Source organism: Budorcas taxicolor, chromosome 7 (assembly GCF_023091745.1).
Source record: "Budorcas taxicolor isolate Tak-1 chromosome 7, Takin1.1, whole genome shotgun sequence".
NCBI classification, from domain to species: domain Eukaryota; kingdom Metazoa; phylum Chordata; class Mammalia; order Artiodactyla; family Bovidae; genus Budorcas; species Budorcas taxicolor.
In genome coordinates, this window is record NC_068916.1 from 91517538 (window position 1) to 91537311 (window position 19774).

Below are 19774 nucleotides of genomic sequence, written 5' to 3' on the forward strand. Positions count from 1 at the left end.
ATGATCAAAGAAAGAGGCTGAAGATATATATTATTCTTCAGCTACATTAGCAGAAGAAGGGCTAGGTATAACGATCATTGAGAATTCAAACTTTACAGGAGATGGCAACTAATTACATATGGGGACAAGACAGAGCCAATGAGAACACCACAATTTTGAGCGTGAGAGACTGGGAAAATAGTGATACTATTAAAAGAAACAGACAACTAAAGAGGAGAAATTCTTTGGAGGGAAAGATGCAAATTTTAAGTGACTTTAAAAATATAAATATATTAAGCTTATCTCTTGAGAGAATGGCATTTCCTGGGGTGTCTGGAGTATGTGTGGTTATATTAATCAAGTTACTCCAATAGCTAAAACATCCAATCCAAAAATCTCAACAAATGGCTTAATGGGCAAGCTGTCTCTTTGTTGTTGACATAACAGCTCAAAGTCAGTGTTTGGTTAAAGAGCTATCACATGGTGATTTAGGGAACCAGGCTCCCTCCTTCTCATGGTTTAGTTTTCCCCTGGGAGTCCTTTGCATTTGGATGCATGTAGGGAAGAGACAGAGAAAGGAAGCTAGTTTGGGGAATAACTGGCTATATTCTTTTTTTTTTTTTTTTAATTTTTATTTTTACTTTATTTTACTTTACAATACTGTATTGGTTTTGCCATACATTGACATGAATCTTATACCTCTGGCATGTTTAAAGTGAGACAGAAAAAAGAGGAATGAAAGTCTGTATTGGTTTGATCTTATTAGATCTTATTAACCATACAATTTTATGTGAAGAAATCCTAAATGTTCTCAGTATAGAGAAAGATGTGCGAGATCAGAAAAAACTCCCTTTTAAAGGAATAAAATTTAACAAATAAAATTTACTTTTTTATAAAAGTACTAAAATAGCTTGCTCTCAAATGCTTCTATTCAGTGACAGCCTGGTGTTTTACACATAGCTTATAAATGAAAAGCTAGCCTCTATAACTAAATTGCTACTGCTTATAATGGGAACTACTGAATATTCAAGTTGTGAATCTTGACAAGCATCCTTTACATCATTTCAGAAGAAATGTTTCTTTGACATAATTTTACACATCAAATATAATAATGATAACTGCTGCTGCTGCTGCTAAGTCACTTCAGTCGTGTCCAACTCTGTGCGACCCCATAGACGGCAGCCCAACAGGCTACACCATCCCTGGGATTCTCCAGGCGGGAACACTGGAGTGGGTTGCCATTTCCTTCTTCAATGCATGAAAGTGAAAAGTGAAAGGGAAGTAGCTCAGTCGTGTCTGACTTTTCACGACCCCATGGACTGCAGCCCACCAGGCTCCTCTATCCATGGGACTTTCCAAGCAACAGTACTGGAGTGGGTTGGCATTGCCTTCTCCAATAATGATAACTAACACTTTATTATTATGTGCTATATCATGTCATCAATGGAATATATGGATTATTTCACAACTGCCATAAGTAATACCTAACCCTCACTATGGCCATTGGAAATGTACTTTTTTCCAATGTTGGGAACATATGGAATCTCCACTCTGTATTCTCCCTGAGTCTTTTTCCTTCCTCCACTTAACAACCTATGCCACTGTAGCTTGTAGAGGCTGCCTGCTGCTGCTGCTGCTAAGTCACTTCAGTCATGTCCGACTCTGTGCAACCCCATAGACAGCCCACCAGGCTCCCCCGTCCCTGGGATTCTCCAGGCAAAAACACTGGAGCAGGTTGCCATTTCCTTCCCCAATGCATGAAAGTGAAGTCGCTCAGTCGTGTCCCACCCTCAGCGACCCCATGGACTGCAGCCTTCCAGGCTCCTCCATCCATGGGATTTTCCAGGCAAGAGTACTGGAGTGGGTGCCATCGCCTTCTCAGGGAGGCTGCCTAGGAGTTACCATTTGTGGACAAATAGGGAGAAATAGCATTATTGTTTCTGCCAAGAACATGTTTTTATTTTGAGAAAAGTCCAAAAGCATTTTCTACAAAGAAAAACTATTAAAAATTCAACCATATATCAATATTATAAATATAATGTTCCAGTAGAAAGATACCTGATAAATACTGTACAACATGAACAGAAATAATAATAACTAATACCTCTAAAGAATTTACAGAACTACCCTTGAATTTGGGATTAAATCCAAACTCTTTAAAAGAAATTTTCCTCTATTATATTGAATCTTGAGCCACATCACCAAAGTTATTTTGAGTTATTTTCCTATTTGCTTTTATGTTTCAACAATAGTGGTTCTTTTTCTTTTAATTTTTAGAATATTCAAGCTTTTCCCTACTTCATTGACTTGCAACATAGTTGTTCTTTCTTCCTGGAAAGTTTATTCTTTTTTTTTTTTAATAGTTTTTTATTTTTTTAATTTTAAAATCTTTAATTCTTACATGAAAGTTTATTCTTTTAATTTTCTCCTGCATGTTCTTTCCCATCATTCCTCTCACTTTTGAAGAGAAATTTTTTCTTAGCAACTAATATGAAGTAGATTCTCCTAACATTTGTTTGTTTGTTTTTTAATAACACTTTCTAAATTTACTTCATAGTATTTATCACAATTTATTATAATAATTATTTTGCATGTTTATTTAATGTTAAAGCTCTATCCTTAACTTCATTTTATATTCATTCATTCATTCAAGAATTCTAGTATAGGAAATTATTAGAATGTAATTGAAAGTGAAAGTGAAAGTCGCTCAGTCATGTCTGACTTGTTGTGACCCCATGCACTATACAGTCCATGGAATACTCCAGGCCAGAATACTGGATTGGGTAGCCATTCCCTTCTCCAGGGGATCTTCCGAACCCAGGTATTGAACCCAGGTCTCCCACATTGCAGGCGGATTGTTTACTAGCTGAGCCAGAAGGAAAGCCCAAGAATACTGGAGTGGGTAATCTATCCCTTCTCCAGTGGATCTTCTCAACCCAGGAATCTAACTGGGGTCTCCTGCATTGCAGGTGGATTCTTTACCAACTGAGCTATCAGAGAAGCCCAGAATATAACTAGAGATATCTAAAAATTCAAGTAATGTTAGTATATGTAAAATAATTTTTAAATGTTCATTCTAGTTTGTTATGGCTATGTGGCATTGGCTAACAAATAATCTCATACCTTAATGACTTAAAATAACAACTGCTTTATTATTCCTTATAATTTTGGGGATCAGGAATTTGGATGAATTCTGTTGGATGGTTGCTATTTTTCCTAATGTGGCATGCATGGAGAAGGGGGTGGCAATTAGAGTCTGAGATAACTCCACTCATATTTTCGGCACCTTGGTGGGGATGGATAAAGGAAGGCAGGGTGCAGTTCGGAAACTTGACTGGGCCTTCTTTAACATGGAGGCTTTCATTAATCAAGTTTTTTTTTTTCCATTTTAATGAGCTATGTCTTTCCCTTTAGTAATTCACAAAATATATGGTTTCTTGTAAACATTTTACATGGCTCATGGCTCCAAGAGATACCTTGTTTTGTTCTAGCAAGCAAAAAAAGTACCATGGCCGTTTATGAACTAGCTTCAGAAGTCCCACAGCATTATTTCCTGCATACTCTGATGTTCATAGTAATCACACGGCCACCCAGATAGAAAGGAATAGGAAACTGACCCCACCTCTCCATTGAAAATTGTTAAAGAATTTGAAAAAAAAATAAGAAAAGAAAATTGTTAAAGAATTTGTAACCATGTATAAAATCTCAACAATAATAACATTCTCCAATATTGTGCTAATTGAGTTCTGGATAAACAAGAATCAGAAATTATATGCCCTATCCTTAAGGGTCATAATTAAAAATACATAATTTTATTTTTATTTACTTTAAACAATACACAGTATATAAGACATAATAATGTATGTTCCAGAGAACATACAATGTTCTCTGGAACATTCCAGGAGAAACATCTCTTCCTCTCTACCCATCAAATTCTACTCATCTTTCGGGTCTCCATCAAATCCTTTTCACCTTTTAGGTTCCAAATCAGATATCAGTAGAGTTGGTGATGTACAGGGAGGCCTGGCATGCTACAGTCCATGGGGTTGCAAAGAGTCGGACATGAGCTGAACTGAACTGAACTGAACATTTTCCATTTGAAATCTTTCCCAAATCTACCAGTCAGAACAAAGCTAATCCCTACTATATTCGTAGAATACTATGAAAGTATATTATAGGACTTATAACAGTCCATTTAAAAATTCTACATTTCTTCTCTTAGAATATGTGTGACTAATAATCATGGTACAATATTCTGATGTGGCATAGAGTACATACTCAATAAATGGATAGTAAATAATGGGTACTTCATAAAACATAAGGCATGGCAATTTGATCAACAAGCTTATCACAGTAAATTTTAATCATAAATTAAACTGATATTTATAATCTGGGAAGTATATTTATAACAGCATTTCTATATGAAAATCCATTTTAAGTTGCCAATTAACAAGTTAAAAACAAACATTGTGAGCTCTATCATTGTTTAATTCATATTCAGTGACGTCATGTACTTCATCTGGAGGAGTGAAGAGCTCCACCTTTGCTTTCATACACTTGGGAAGACATACAGGGTATTTTAGTCTCAAGTAGTGAATAAGAGCATAGATTCCAGAGTCAGACTTGCCATCATGCTAATCCATTCTTCAATACATACTAATGAATATGTCCACAGAAAACTGTAATTTGAAATGATACAGGCACCCCAAGGTCCACTACAGCACTATTTACAATAGCCAGGACATGGATGCAATCTAAATGTCCATTGACAGAGGAATGGATAAAAAAGATGTGGGACATATATACAGTGAAATATTACTCAGCCAGAAAAAGAATGAAATATTTCCATTTACAGCAACATAGATGGACCCAGAGATTATCATAATAAGAGAATGAAGTCAGATAGAAAAAGACAAATGTATGATATCACATATAAGTGGAATCTAAAAAAAAAAAAAAGATACAAATTAACTTACTTACAAAACAGAAACAGACTCACAAACTTAAAAAATAACCATATGGTTACCAAAGGGAAAAGGTGGAAGGGAGGGATAAATTAGGAGTTTGGGATAAACACATACACACTTCTATATGTAAGATAGATAATCAACAAGCATCTTCTGTATAACACAGGGAACCCTACTTAGTAGTCTGTAATAACATATATGGAAAAAGAATCTGAAAAAGGGATATATGTGTATATATAATGGAATCACTATGTTGTATACCTGAACTAACACAACACTGTAAATCAACTATGCTTCAGTATAAAATAAAAAATTTTAAAAAACAATAACTTTAGGCTTTTAACTTTTTTAAAGCTTTAGTTTCTCCACCTGTGAAGTGGGAATGATTGTAACTATTTCATAGGGCTGTTGTGAAAGACAAATGATTATTGAGGAAAAGTTTTAAAGTAATAACTGATACATAGTTAAGCATTTATCAAAAACACTTCACAGTTCTTTGTATTTCAATCAGAAGAATTAACACACTTATTTATGAATATATCTAACTTCTTATTTTTGTATTATGAATGCTTAGAGGTAAGCAAACTTTTCTCAGGCAACTAATTAACCCTTATAAGACAAAACTCTTTATAATTACAATTTGCATTTTTGCTAACAGAGTTCTTTCATGTTTATTATTTACAATCTTTTTAAAAATTCCATAAAAGGGTAGTCAGAGGTTTTGACCTTGTCAAGACTACCTCTGGGTTTAACATTCTCCATTGAAAAAAGAAAATAAACTGGTGGGAAATCTATATTAAGCGATTTGTAAGGTAACTTCTGGAGTCATGATTCTGGTAATTATTTCAAATTTTAAATAGAATACTAACTGAAATAAAATATACATACCAAAAGGGAACAAATAATAAACATCAGCCTAATTAATTTTCACAGTTTGAACATAGATGTGTAACCAGAATGTTAGTACTGGTAAAATTGGAGAAGACTCTTGAGAGTCCCTTGGACTGCAAGGAGATCCAACCAGTCCATTCTAAAGGAAATCAGCCCTGGGTGTTCTTTGGAAGGAATGATGCTAAAGCTGAAACTCCAGTACTTTGGCCACTTCATGCAAAGAGTTGACTCATTGGAAAAGACTCTGATGCTGGGAGGGATCGGGGGCAGAAGGAGAAGGGGATGACAGAGGATGAGATGGCTGGATGGCATCACCTACTCAATGGACGTGAGTTTGAGTGAACTCTGGGAGACGGTGATGGACAGGGAGGCCTGGCGTGCTGCGAATCATGGGATCACAAAGAGTCAGACATGACTGAGAGACTGAACTGAATTAAAATATTTACTTATATTACCACATCTTCTCAAATATAAGATTATTTTTGTTTTTGCATTTATGTTTCAAAATTGAACACAAATGTTTCCAAAGATAAAAAGAATTAAATTATCAAAATAGTAAATATATCTGTACCTTTAAAGTTTTGCTTTATATATAATGGTTGACTGTGTTTTCAGTCAGGAATAAGTATTTGCCTTAAAGGTCAATAATAAAAATTCCTTATAGCTTTATCACTTGTTACCTTAGAAGGCAAATTACTCTTTACATGGGCCTTATCAAATAAGGCACCAGCTATTTATACACATATATATACATACAGTAATATAAATAATGAAAAAGTACAAGTAAGTTCTCTGCTTGAATTTTCAGTAATTAAGTCATTTTATTAATGGTATTTCCCTAAGAGGCTAATCACCAGTCACAATACTGAAAAAGTTAATAATGGAATTTAAATGACACTTGGAAATTGTGATTGAGTCCCTCGTGGACTTTTAAGTTTTATTTCCCATCAAGACACCTACCTAGAGAATCTTCAGGATTATAAAACATAAATAGCTTGATATTTAGCAATGGGATAAAAAATGTTTCCCTTTTTTGCCTTTTTCCAGCCTATATTTGGTCAACTTTCTTCTGTGGCATGTAGATCCTGAAAGATACCTCTTTAAATGTGGGTATCCTTTCCCACAGTAGAGCAAATAAAGTTAAATTGCACTGAACAGTACAGTCTGCTTAGAAATTAAAACTTGAAGATAGGGATAAATTGTGTTTGAGTTTGCATCTCACTTGATGTGTACGTGCTCTACGTCACCTATAAATCTTACAGATAAACCATTTGTCTTCAGACTTAAACAGCATCCTTTCCCATGCGTAGCTTTTGGCCATGGATTTCAGAATGTGTCTTGTAAAAAGTATTAAGGAGAAACAGCATACAAAAAATTGAGACGGGGTAGGTAGGTAGCCACTAATTAATGAAAAAAGAACCCCAAATAACTCCAAATATTTAGGCTTGATGATTTAAATGTGCTTACAGGGGTGACTATTAGCCTGTTTGAGAGATGGCCAGTTCATTCATGGCACAATGCAGGTCCCCAGACACACCGCTGTGCTGGGAAACAAAGAGTGGGACAGCCCCACCCTCGCTCATTCTCCACTCCTGCAACACCCTTGCTCACAAAGCCCCTTTCAACTGTGCCTTTATTCTGGATGTTTACTTTTACTCATTCAGACCTCCTTTTGCCATCTCATGCACAGCGTCCCCCAGCCCTCCCCAAGCTGAATTCTGATACAACCCACCATAAACCTGCCATTGAAGAAAACAAGCTGCAGGCTCAGGATTCTGTGATTTGGGAGAAATGCTTTGTGAATTTTCACTTTTTTTACAAAACAGTAACTAAAGGTATTTTTATGCAAGCTAAAATGAAGTTCCTGGAGATAACTATTCTGCAGTAACAAAGGAAAGTTATAGCATAAGCGTGTTAGAGGGTTTTATTCCCCTTGACATTTTAAATAAGCATAGGAAAATATCACCACATGAATGGTATAACAATGGCAGAATAAAAATATCTATTGTATTTTAGAGTTGCTGTGCTTGATTTTGAGTGTGGTTCTAATTTTTAAGGTAGCTTTTATAATTCAGAAGTTTTTAAATCCTTGAGCATGAGACAAATCAATATGTATATGATATTACCATTTGAAATTTTATATATATATATAATATTTTGCTATGTGATTACATACAAATAACTTTGCAAGAAATTTTACCTCTACAGGGGTGGGGGACTTTTAAATTAAGTTATTCCTTAATTATTAATCCAGAAAATTGACAAATAATATTTAACAAATGTCTATTTTTTTAAAGTAGCATAATCAGATCAAAGGAATGTTTATAATGATATCACCATTTACAGTTGAAAATTTCAACAATTGTATAAGTTTACTAGACAATTCTCCAAGTCATTTGTGTAAAATGGAATAGATTCTATTCAATTTCATCTTCTGAACAAGGACTACCTTATTTTAAAAGTATTTTAAATAATAAAAAATTGAATTCTGGCACAAATCTATGAAAAAAAACTTTATTTTAATTTGAATTAATCAAGTACAGGTTATTAAACCCAATGGAGCCTACTAATTCACTGCTGCCTACTTTTATGTTTTAAAAAAATCATTTTAAGTAGCTACACTTTTTTAAAATGAAACGCATATTTCAAATGCTATGGGAATCCACAGCATAGTAAGCAAGATTTATAATAGCTTTACTCAACTATAATATTGTATTTTTTCAGTATCTTTAAAGGAAAAGTTAAAATAATTTTTCCTATCAAGGAAAAATGCTATTTCCCAATACCCCCACACTTACTTTTAGAAATATGCCCACATTCAATGTACTATCAAAAAGGCTTTACTTTTAAATTAATAAAATGATGAAGTTTTATCTATTCCATCCATAACAAGAGTTACATAAACACATTTGAATATTTCACTCATTTTCTTTGAACGTGTAGCTCACGTATGCCTCTTTAATTAGGATGCTCCCTCTCTTCTAAACTCTCAGATACTTTCATTAAAGCACATGTGCATGCAAGCAATGATGACCCTTTAGACTAGTCGTAAATTTAGTCGCTGGGAAATGAGAAGGCTTCACAGATGACTTAATTTGCTGTGGGAACCTGCGCTTCCTCCGCGTGTAACCTCTGCATTTGGCTGCCTGTGACCTTGAGCACCATCCACCTGCTGGAAGCCATGTTTGATTCTCCGGCCAGGGAAACGCCTGCCTGACAGCAGAATGGTATCATAGGATAGTGTGAAGGAATTTTTCTTTCTCTGTCATCATTAAGGGGGTTCCCCCTATGGTGAGGGGAATGAAAAGTACGATTTAATGTTCTCTGGAGAGTGGCAGGGGGAAGAAAGGCTCAAAGCTTTGCATGCTGCTTTCCGAGTGGGTCATTTCAGTCCTTGTGGCGAATGGGATGTCCCCATGGAATTTGCCATAGACTGTCTGAAAAGAAAGGGATTAAGACCCTTTTCAGGATGGAAATGTAACAAAAGGACCACTTTTATGATGTAGCAGCATAAAATAAGGGGTTCTATTGTGCAACTGATTGCTAAAGATCTTTGAATCGGGTAGCCTAGCCTGGTAGGCCCGGTTCCCGGCGGGTTTGGAGGCTTGTACAGAATGGCCCGTCTATACTAGAAGCAGAGTTCTGCTCTCGTTTAGGGGCAAGTAAGAGATTATCAGTTTGTTCCTACATGATTTTTTTTTTCACACCTACGGAAAAGTGGCCTGTAGGGAGATTATACTCTAGTGAAAGTTGCTGCTAATTAAAACAAGTAATTAGTGTTCCTCCAGGCTTTGCGGTTTCACTCACTTTTGCCCGCCAGACAGCATTAGTTTAAAAGCAATCCAATTTCTAGCAATAACAGAGTGTAAAAAAGTCATTTAACAAGTATATAAGTGTAAGGTTACAGTTCCGGCGTTGATTTATCTCTTCTGGGCTATTCAGAAATACTGTAGTAAAGTTGAAGAGAAAGAAAGTTGAACGGCTTTTTAAAAAATTTAACATTAGAAAAAAAAAAAAAAAGACTACATGCCTCAGTCCATTTACAAAAAAAAGAAAAATGACAAGCAAAATCTGGGAGCCTATGAGATTTCCTAAATTACATTAGGAAACCAAAATTGGATTTAATGCTGTTTTCCTCAACCCTCACTTAGCATTTTGTAAACAGATCATTTCATTAAGTCCTTTTGTTTCTTCTCTCGCCTTGCTGAAACAAGGACTTTTTATTGACTGATTCTCATTGAAATGAATTGAAACAGTAGAGTTTAACACAACACATTATTACCTCCTTTTTTTCACAATTCCAAAATGACTAGCGTGGCTCTAGTTTGCATATCTGGTGGGAGGACTTAGTTAAACTAGAGAGATCTTGAGAGAGATTAAAATATTTTATTATAAAGAGATATAATAAAAATTAATATTAAAAATCATACCTACACTGAATCATGCCCTACTAAAATTCTTGTCTAATTGCTCAGTTTTTTAACCTGACATCCTTTTATAATTGCTGCCTTTGCTACTTAAAATGATGTATTTCTGAGGTTGATATCATCAAAGACATGTGTGGTATTGTGTAAGAGATTATATATAGCTAATCATTAAAATCAACCATAAGTCTACTTTCCCCTTAACAAATGAATTTATAATATTTTAATTAATATATAGTTTTCATATCTGTGTATTCTCCAATGCTATACTTCTTTTTTTAACATAAAAGGATGCCAGCTACTCTGCAATACACAAAACTTTGCTATGCTTTTTATATAGTGCTAGTCATACAAATAAAATTCTCTATGTGAAAAGACATTTATGATAAACAGTAAATACCACAAAAATGACAGCTACTGTCACATACTCAACTAGTAGATTCTGAACTTAGTCATCTTCTTTAACAGATTACAATTAATAAAGTATTAAATAGCCCGATTTTGATTATTTCAGGTTAAAATAAGACTAGACTGATCACATTTTAAACATTAATTTGGAAGACAAAGATGGCTTTCATAAAATCTAGCAGCTTGTTTAAATTAAAAAATAAATTTCATCATGTAATTTTTGAACTCTAAACTAGATTTTATAATTTCAACATATGCTGTTTCTTTCCTGGACTTTATTTCCTATGATTATTTAAAGTGTAAGAATTTTGGTAACCAAGCTCAAAAATATTTTGTATGTATCAGAGGGTCAGTATGTATTTGAATCTCTACTTAATGTTTAAAAATATCTATGAGAAGAAAAAGTATGTTTGGCTATAACTTTTTATTTAAGAAGGAATCTAAAATAATAAAGACTGCATTCATTACTAGGTGTGTTTATTATACAGATTAAGTTTCCAAAAGACACTCAGCTCTCGAAATTCTAAAATTGCTTTATAATTCTTGCAGAAAGTTTAATGCAGTATATGGAAAATCTTTCTGCAATATCATACCTTTTTTCCCTGATAATTAGAACAGTGCTCAACTGGTATTTTAAGATATTTTATTTTGGGTTTTGCCTTTTAATGGTATAAAGCTTCTTTCAAAATCAGCCTTTGATAGTATTTGATTTTCTTAAATTGAATTTAAGCTGCCTCTATCAAGTCTCTTTTTGAGCTCAGAATATGCTTTTTATTTCAGGACTGATAAGCTGGAGAATGTGACTATGGCAGCACAGACCTGGGGCACCAGAGGGCAGACTGTGCAGAGACCTGAGAGGCCTCTTTAAGGGTCGTGATGGAACCAGAAAGGACACCATAATAGCTCTCATTTTATGTATTGAGCCATATTTGCACAACAATTCCATTATAATAGAGAGATAATCTTTGGAAGTAATTTTTAAAACAGCAAATGTATAAATGCTGAGTCTCAAGTAAAAGAAAACAATTTTCCTAAGCCAAATGTCTTTCATAAGAGATTTCAATGGTCATTTGATTCTGTCTTAAGGATAATTTGACCTTATGATTCACCCATTTCTTCAGTACACGTCTCAAATATAATTGTTTTCATTTGAAGTTAAAGAAAATAGAACAGCTAAATAACCCTTTGTGATTTGCTTTACTGCATTGTAGTGCTTTTGTCTAACCAAAGAAAACTCTTAAGCATGCAATTATTAGTATTAAAATTGATGCCTCCAAGAGTTCAATACCAACTTTGCACAAAAAAAAAAAAATCACATACTGAGAATAATGCTGACTCCAGATCCTCTTTACATTTTTATATATTACTTGCAATATAGCTATTTAAGTCCAGCAAGCTAGATCATACTCAGTCTTAGAAGCTAAAGATGGTATTATCCTTATATAATGTAATAATGTTCAATAAATGCCTATTGAATTCAATATGATTTACTTTCTTTGATTTTTATCAATATTTCAATAAAGATATAGTGCAGATAGCAATTTTCATTGCAAAATAATTTTGGAGTTTCTAACAAAGATAAAATATATAAAATATTATGTAGTCTATGATGCATGGTATTTATAGAAGACCAGACCTGTGTCATTTCATATATACAAAGTATAGAATGTATTCACCATATAACATCACTAGACAGAAAGAGTAAAATTAGAATATAAGAGAAGCTACACCAAGACAAGTATTTTATGTATTAATGCATCATTTCATTTATTATAACACTTTCAGAGATGAAGACTCAGGAGCTTAGATGAGTTAAGAAACTTTCCCCAAAAAGGCCAAGGTGAAGGGGATTTATTTTAAGAGATCATTTTAACATGTTGCTGGTGTGTACCTTCCATGTGCCAGTCACTGTACTAAAGCACCTTGTGGGCATCTGTGGACAAGATCCATGAACTCCCTACTATCTGGAGACACACATTCTAGTAGCTTCTAGACAAATGCACAAGTAAATATGCAATAATAGTGATAAGTATTATAAAGGGCTTCCCTGGTGGCTTAGATGGTAAAGAATCCACCTGCAATACAGGAGACCTGCGTTCAGTTCCTGGGTTGGAACGATCCCCTGGAGGAGGGCATGGCAACTCACTCCAATACTCTTGCCTGGAGAATCCCTGTGGACAGAGGTGCCTGGTGGGCCACAGACCACAGAGCTCCAAAGAGTCGGACATGACGGAGCGACTAAGCACGCATACATATTATAAAGGCAATCAGGATAATTTTCTACCAATAAACAAATCTGTCTCCAAGGTAATTGCAAACATTTCCTTATTATTTTGACATTTTGAGCCTAAATTCAGGCATTTACATTTATTTCTATTCTATTTAATCCGGATACTTTAGTCAGTTTTCCCCAGATTTTAACTTCCTTTTGATTCCCAATGTGTTTACTCTTTGAAAAGCCTGTGGTCACTCAGAACACACCGCTCATGCCACCAGCAGCCAGTGCAGACTGCATTCAACTTTTGCAGGTTCACTTTATTCTTCAGAATGTAGACTGCTACTTCAATCCTCTCCCTAAAAGAGAACTGATTTTTCATTTGCAACTGATTCCACTAAATGTCATCCCATGCTGTCATTTTTTTCATTAATTTTTATTGGAGTATGTGAAAGTGAGAGTGTTAGACTCTTTGCCATCCCATGGACTGCATCCTGCCAGGCTCCTATGTCCCTGGAAATTCCGGGGAAGAATACTGGAGTGGGTTGCCATTCCCTTCTCCAGCAGATCTTCCCTACCCAGGGATCAAACCTAGGTCTTCTACATTGCAGCCAGATTCTGTACCATCTGAGTTTCCAGGGAAGCCCCTTATTGGCATATAGTTGCTTTACAATGTCGTGTTAGTTTCAACTATACAGCAGAGTGAATTAGCTCTATGTAAACATACATCTCTGGAGAAGGCAATGGCATCCCACTCCAGCACTCTTGCCTGGAGAGTCCCATGGATGGAGGAGCCTGGAGGGCTGCAGTACATGGGGTCGCCGAGGGTCAGACACGACTGAGCGACTCCTTTCACTTTTCGCTTTCATGCATTGGAGAAGGAAATGGCACCCCACTCCAGTGTTCTTGCCTGGAGAATCCCAGGGACGGGGGAGCCTGGTGGGCTGCCATCTGTGGGGTCACACAGAGTCAGACACGACTTAAGCGACTTAGCAGCAGCAGCAGCAGCAGCAGCAAACACGTCTCTCTTTTTTTTTTGGATTTCCCAGAGCACTGAGTAGAGTTCCCTGAGCTGTACGGTAGGTTCTCATTAGTTATCTATTTTGTGTATGTGCGTGTGTGTGCTCAGACACTCAGTCATGTCTGATTCTTTGTGCCCACATGGATTGCAGCTCACCAGGCTCCTCTGTCCATGAGGATTTTCAGGCAAGAATACTGGAGTGGGTTGCCATGCCCTCCAGGGGATCTTCCTGATGCAGGAATTGAACCTTCATCTCTTATGTCTCTTGAAATGTCGGGTGGATTTTTTACCACTAGTGCCACATGGGAAGCTCACCTATTTATACACAGTATCAATAGTGTATGCGTGTCAATGCCAATCTCCCAATTCATCCCACTCCCCTCATTCCCCCTTGGTGTCCATACAATTTTTTGGCTATGTCTATGTCTCTATTTCTGCTTTGCAAATAAAATCATCTATATGATTTTCTTGATTCCACATGTATGTGTTAATATACGACATTTGGTTTTCTTTTTCTGACTTACTTCACTCTGTATGACTCTATGTCATTCCATACTGTCTTGATTTCCTCCCTTCTAGGCTGCTATTCTTTTGATCTTGCATCTTTAATCACAAAACCACTGGGATGGTTGCATTTCTTCATCTTCAGTATAATAGCTAACATTCATTAAACATCTACTGTATGCCCCCATTATTCTAAACATTTTTCTTTACAATTGTACCTCATGTAGTTCTCTGACTTTATAAAGAGAAGTTTTCCTGCCATTACTGTTTAACAAATCAGGAAAATGAGAAGCAGAGAAGTTCCCAAGATCATACAGTAGGAAGTGACAAAGCCTGGACTTAGAAGAAGAAGGTGGTCAAGAGATTTTACTGTTAATTTCATGTCTCAGAGTTTGGTTTTTTTTTTAATAACACTGGAGCCATCTTCCATTTTAAAATGAATGACCATAGAATCAGGCCTTCCCTTCCCAAACAGTTTTCCTAAAGTTTAGGGTATAATTTAATTATATTCAGTGTACCTACTCATAGTTGTTGTAAGTTCTAAGCTGAGATTACACCCTCGTAGGTTTTTAAACACCACTCCTTCAAGTCTTATTTCACTGAAAGGGAGACTGGAAGAATAGAAAGGCAGTGGGCATTTGCTGTGCAGGCATCCAGAGTTGCCTTCAAATCTAGTTCTGCTGTTTACCAGGTGTGTTACTTGAGCAATCTATATAATTTCCCTAGACCTGGTTATTCCTTTTTTCTCATTGAGGATAATACCTATCTCAGGAGGTTGCCATGGGAATCAATCTAATACATGAAAGTGGTTTGGTACATGCTTTGCTCTCAGTAATTTTGACTCTATTTTATTTGGAATTAAGATTGAACTGGCAATTCTTTTCATCATTTCTTACAAATTTGAGAGAGAAAAGTTTCCAAAAGGAAGCCAAATTTTATCAGATGCTCTGTCATTTGGCTTTTTGATTTCTCATAGTTTGTGGAAAGTCAGTCGTATAGTTATTCATCATTCATTCGCTTATCTACTCAACAAGCAAGGCAGTGATCAAGCAGTTCTAATAGAACCATTATACCAGGTTCTGTTCTAAGCAACAGGATTTCAGTGGTATGTGAGAGATGGCGCCTGCTATCAAGAAGTTTGCATTCATAAAATGCGATCACAAGTATAAGAGAAGCCAGCAAAGGAGCGAAGCTTATGTTAGTGTCTATAGTGTGTAGAATTATTGACCTCTTCTCTCTTTCAAGATGGTCTGCAGTTAATAGTTCCCTCAATTCAGTTTCAATGGTAAAGTTAAAAAGTTTATATACATGTCCTTCCAAGATCTATTTCATCTCTGAAACACTATGCTCTGTAATCATGTCATGGCTGGTTCTTTCTTTTTATTCCTACTTAAATGCCATTTACCATATTTCCAGTCAAAGGTTTATAAAATTTACTGGAAGTAGAATGACTTATTTTCAACTGGTATCACTTTTTACTCCTTCCATTAGGTCAGTTTGTACACATGTGCACATAATATTGTTTGAATTATTGTCCAATTTACCTTATCCCTTGCTGAAGGTATAAGTTTTACAATAGATCATTGGCTCTATTTTTCCTAATGATTTCTGGGGGCCTCCTATACCCCTTTTTCTACTTTCTTCAGTTTTTCCTATTGTTTCTCAAAGAGTTATATTTTATAGTATATCCTGGGCATTTCCCCTAATCTCTCTTAAATTTTATTAAAGTAGCAGTTCTGCTACAAACTAAGTTGGGCTGAATATGTCTAGAGGATAATCAACAACAGGGTACTTACGTCATTGCAATGTGGGGAGCATTCAGTTTAGATATGAAAACACATTGAAAGTTCAACCTCCAACCATGGTACCCTTAGACTGAACCTCTAGAAAAAGTTAAGGAAGAACAATTGCATACACTGTTACACAACAAAGGCAGAGCCTTGGTGACCTGCAAGCACAGCCTAACCCACATATGACCCATACAGACTCTTCTAGCATTCAGTAAATCCTACATTCTGTTATTCTTTCCTTCTATTGCTCTTTGGCCACATTGATTGTCTATCAACTGCCTCTTATCCTTGTATGTAAACTTCACAAGGAGAAGAAAGTGTAATTGCTACTACTCTGCTAGAGCATTCCTTAAATACTTACTGAATAGATGGCATGAATTGGATAATATAGTACTGAAAATATGATGAGATCAAAGCGCTTGAGTTATTATCATGTAGCATTTGGAGAGACCCTTGTTAAAGGAGATATAATTTTAACATTCTAGAGCAAAGTAGTTTTACAATTATTGTATAATTTTAGAGTTGACATTGAGTCACAATTACCATGGTGTGGCTCTAGCTTGCAATATGACCATTCACCTTGAAAAAAAAAAATGTTTATTTTCACAGAAACCTTGCTGCTATATCCACAAAATAATGAGTAGTCTATAGAATGCAGACTTGAAGCTAAAGTTTCCTTTCATTCTTTCATTTTCTCTCATCCTTAATCAACAATTTCATTTACGAAACTGTTTTCTATCGAGTGTGTACTATGTGCCAGACACTGAGAACAGAGCACTGTAGATGCAGAAAAGAGAGATATAATCACAGCTCTTGGGTATTTTTTCACTGAGTAAGATGAAAAAATCAACAATGGAGGCAGAGTGCAGAAAAGTAAATACACCACAGAATTATAGCAAAGCAAGGAAGAAGGGAGAAGGAAGCCATAGAGAACAGGAGTATCAGAGAGCTCCTCCAGATGGCGATAGTTAATAAATCGAGTTCTTAAAAACAAATCGAAGTTTTACAGGATGATCAAAATAATCGAGTTCTAACATGTCCACAATGACTTATTTACCAGGTGGACTAGCTACTTCCACTAATTAAATTTGGTTCTGGGCAATCTGACTCATGTTTAATGTACGTGTTCTTTGTTCTCATACTAAAGAACAACCTGTAAGCCATGAGTTGTGTTTTAAATGTAAATGCCAACAATACTTCTGTTTCTTATTTACTTCATGTAGTTCATTTAATTCATGTTAGTTCAGCAGCACAATGAGAACATTAAACCACACTTTTTAGCTACTCCTCCCTACAAATAAACATGTATTTCCTTACTGACTTCTAATTCTGAAAGGTATCATTCTATACTTCTTATGACCATCTTCATTTAACTAAATCTAGACTTTTTTCACTGTTTTCAAAACTTCTACCTTTTCTTTCTCTCTTTTTAATTTTCTATTTTTGTTTAAAAGCCGTTGAACATTTTATTCTTGTCTCCTCACCATTGAAACTGCTGTTAATTAACTAATGAACAAATATTTAATTTCTTCTGAAAATAAACTTGATCAAAGTTTTCACTATAATTCGTAAGAATCATGTTTATGCATTTGTTAGGACATAAGACTATAGATTTATTACAGAGAACTACTAAGAAAGTAAACATCCTGACAAACTTTTCCAATATATTTGGTAAAAAGAAGTATATGGTCTTCAATCAGCCATCATTTGTTTCTTAATTAGTGGTTTCAACAAAAAATTATATCTTACTAGTTCTTTCAGTAAAGATCATGAGTCTGAAGAATGTAAAAATTACCTTTTCTACCCTGATCAAACATTTAACTTCTTTCTTCTCTGTTTACTATCTCCTTGAATAAGTCACATCTATTCCAAACTTTTCAAAAATGTCTCTTTCTGTTTCAGTAAAAGCCTCCCTACCTACCTTCAGGGCATGGCTGAAGCTCACTTGGTGAAAAGAACAACTGCAACTGAAACCCAGAGATGAAGATCCCAGCCTTTGTTCTCCATTTTGTAGCCACATGATAGTATATGAGCAACTTATTTTTCTACATTTTCCTGGGCCTGAGAGTTGGCAAATGAGAAAAATAGATGAGGTCATCTCTAAAATCCCTTACGGTTCTTGAATTTATAATCCCATTATAAATCACCCTTAATTACAAGGGCCCTCGGGTTCTGTATAGTTAAATTTATTTGGGGCTTTTATTTCTGTTGTTGTCTTATTTTTCTGTGTTTATTTTCCTATGATCACTTTGATGGATACAAGCCCCTTCATTTGTCCTTTGCAAAGCTACATAATCTTTAGCAATTAAATTAGTCAAGCTGATATAACTCATGGCCTCCTTCATGCTAGAAATTTTGATGTAAATTTGGTACAACTAGAGACTTGAATTATGGAAATTTCATAAAGTTCAATTTTACTCTTATGTGTGGCATTCTTTTCACTCTGGGATTTTATTGATGGTTTCAAGTTTGCCTGAGCCAATGGCTCAGAGCACCATCTAAAAAAAAAAAAAAACTCAGGAAGGTGGTATTTATATTTGTCCTGGCCTTGAATTCACGCTGTGTGTCTCATAAAGCAACCTAGCATGAGACAGGAGACGAAGGGATACTCCTATCAAACAACTGCTCAGAGAGAAGTGTGTGTGATCTCAGTCCAGTTCAGAGCAGAGAGTTGTCCACCTTGCAAAACTCTCCGCTCAGTGGAAACGATCATCCTATTTGTTGTCAGTCTCATCCAAGAAGTTCAATACTGAATGGACCTATGAACGATATTAGTCCTTTAAACCTTCAAAGGGCCTCCTGTGCATCAAAGACAGGCCCTTGTCACCTGACCCCACCAGTTCATGAATGATGATCTTTTTAAGGCCCTCAAGTCAGCTTTAAAAGAGAGCACTAAAGTAGGTTTTCATAAAACAGAACTGGGAAAATTGGAAAGAGGGAAACATTGAGATGGTCTAACATTGCAGGGCTTGAAGGCATTATTCTTCTTTTGTTGTATTAAGCAACCTAGTTTTAAATGACCAAGTAGAGACCAAAACAATAGCAACAAAATAAGGAATATTTTTAAGGAATGGTTTACTTTAGAAGATATTTTAACATCTTTATTAAACCAAAATAGAGTAATTCAACACCAAAAGAAAATGTAATTTGGGTTCTTACAGAATATATTATTTATATAAATTGTAGGGACTTGATATCTGCTTAGTGATAAAGATGATACTAGTGATCATTTTGATTATGAAATAATATAAAACAAAACACTTTAAAAGGAAGTTCCTATCTTGAGTATAGGAGATTACCCTTCTTAATTATCATTTTTAAAAGTTTTAGGATTGTTATTAAGAAATATATATTAATTTATAACACAAGAATAGAATTAGCTAACCATGTTTATAGAATCACTGATATAAAGAAAAATGTTGGTTGAGGGCTTAAATAATTACCCTAAATTCAGAAGATTAAAGCCAAAGCTAATTTAATGTGGTCCTATTATCTCCCATCTGAATCTTAAATAAATTATATAACCTATTCTAAGACATATTCCATCCTTTGAAACAAATTTTGATGCAATCACT